This window comes from Arachis ipaensis, chromosome B01, assembly GCF_000816755.2.
Source record: "Arachis ipaensis cultivar K30076 chromosome B01, Araip1.1, whole genome shotgun sequence".
NCBI lineage: Eukaryota > Viridiplantae > Streptophyta > Magnoliopsida > Fabales > Fabaceae > Arachis > Arachis ipaensis.
In genome coordinates, this window is record NC_029785.2 from 129,572,607 (window position 1) to 129,575,336 (window position 2,730).

Sequence of the window (2,730 nt, forward strand, 5' to 3'; positions counted from 1 at the left end):
AAATGTCAATTTTAGTACTTTTTATAATTTAATGTCAAATTCAATACTCTACATAATTAATAATTTAGATAGTTTTAAAAAATAACATATTAATGCTTTTAACAAATTTTTGATAGGTGCGAACTTTCTTGCGCCCTTCATACATGACAATTAAATAATTTAGCCAATATGTAAGATAAATGATACTGTGATAGATAAAATTAATGATTTTATTTTATTTTAAAAAAAATATGTATGTACTCAAATTTTAAATATAATACTCTACATAATCAATAATTAAAAAAAATATTATTGCAAAGCAATCTAAAAATAATAAGTTAACAAAATATTTATGAAACTTCTTTATTTCATCATTGATAGGTAAAGACATGTAAACAAATAAGAGGTTGCTTTTTACATCAAATTGATAAGATAAAAAAAACAATTTGTTTACATCAAATTGATAAAAAAAAAGACAGAACTATTTTTTATCTAAAAAGTTGGGAATGAATTAAAAAAAATAGAAGAATGACTAAAAATATAAATTAAATAAGTAAATTGAAGAGTAGAAAAAATGTAAATGGAAGTTATGCGGTGAAGCCAAATGAAATTTGCAACTAGAGTGGATGGATGACGATGGAGGCGATACAATTGAGGGTGTTGAAAAAAAGGAGAAGGCGGATATTATCGATCTGCAGTTATATAAAAAATACAAACTTTAAATTTAAAAATGAAATAAGATAAAGAGTACTTGTCTTTGAATTTTCTTTTAAAAATTAAAAATTAGTACTCAAAAATAAAATAAACCGTGAATATAAAATTCCAATCACTTATATTATCATGAAGTCTATTATTTGGACCAGTTCCATTATCGTGTGTTTTTATTTCTCTATTTTTCAAAAGGTAGAATATAGATACCTGTGTTTGGCAATGAAGTTGGCTTATGAACTGTATCAATTCCCTTGTCAAATCATATCGCGATCATTTGCACCTAATTATTAATTTGTTGAATTCTTCCTTTCTTAACAAATGCATGTCAGAACTAAAAGATAGCAAGACGCAGAAAAAAGAATCCACAACAGTGAGGAATGTTTGTAAGTGGAGCAGTTATTTAATTTTCTCACGATTGCAGTAGTTATTTAACTCTATCGTGGGTTAATGACTTTTTTTTAAATTAAGAAACAAAAATATATTATTACTATTTTGTCCATAAATTTGATTTGTAAAATAAATTATTTGGGATAAATGATGTCTATAAAAATTGGACACCAAACTCTGGTATTGGCTTTATATATTGGTATAGATTTGATTTATTAAATTATTAAAAAAAAAGTTGGAAAAATGAAATGTGTGCTAGGGCCAAATTAAGTTTCAAAAGCAGGGGTGATGAAGCTAGGTTGAAGTTTAAGAAGGGCCAAAAATTAATCTTATAATAGAAAAAGAGTAAAATAAAATTTTTAAGGGAGACTAAAGTAAAATTTATACACAATTTATAAAGAAAATTTAAAATTTGGGAGGGGCGATTGCTCCTTTTTACTATATGTGGCTTTGCTCCTGTTCAAAAGTGATTTTCATGTTTAGAATTTGAGTTTAATTTTGATGCATTTATAATATAAAAAGTTTATATATTTTTTCAATTAAATTATTGAATGTAGATGAATTTTTAATTATAATTATTTTAAAAATTAGTTACTTTTACTGATATAACAAATTATGATTGAAAATATGAGTTTAATTTTGATGTAATGACAATATATAAAACGTTTTACATTACATTCGTTATTTTAGATGATCATTTACAAATTCAATATAAAAAATAATTATTTTTGCTATGTGGCGTTCCATAGTTAGACGAAGCACGTGTAATTATGTAAAAGTCTTTTATACGATTCTCAGTCCATGAAAAATTAAATTCTTAGAATTTTAGATAATGTTTCTAGATTAAAGTAATTTGCATATGTATGGACTATAAGAAAGAAGTTCAATTCAGGTAATTAAAGATAGAGATGAACAACGGCCATGCCTGCCGCAAAAAGAGATAAATCATAATGCTAGTGGGAATCATAGGCATGAAGAGGCAATCTTAATAAAATCTTGGAATATTTTCATGATGGAACAATATTATTATATTAATGGGAAAAAATGGTGAAAATAAAATAAAAATTGAGGGAATTTTCCTTTTAGATTGTGCTTTGAGAGGGTTTTGGATACTTCATGATAGGCTAAGCTATTCAATTCTCTTTGTCTCGTATCTTAAAAAGCAATGGAAAATGCAAAGTGTAAATTTATTAATATTATTATTATGGTTCTTTTGATAATGATAGGACCCTCATCATCATCTCTCAAATAGCAATTTGTACAGTTATGTACTTCGCCAACCAACGAAATCCCAATTTTGTATGTGTGTCATGCCACATTCATCACTGAATTTTTTGTTTTAAATATTTTTTATTTCTAACATATACAAAAAAAAATTAAGCTGACATTCTTTCTCCAACCATGCATGCATCCGTCCGGTCCTTTCATGAATCTTGACTTTTGTTTATTAATTTATGAATTGAGAAGTATTTAAAATTAAAATAAATTAAATACATAAATTAAACAACCAGTGATTTATTAATCTAGAAACATTATTCATATTAATTATTAGTTTATTACACCCAACCAATTTATGTGCGTAACTATTGTTAGAACTTAGAAACCAAGAGAAAGAAATTAGAGAAAATAATCTATGAATTTCATATGATGTAA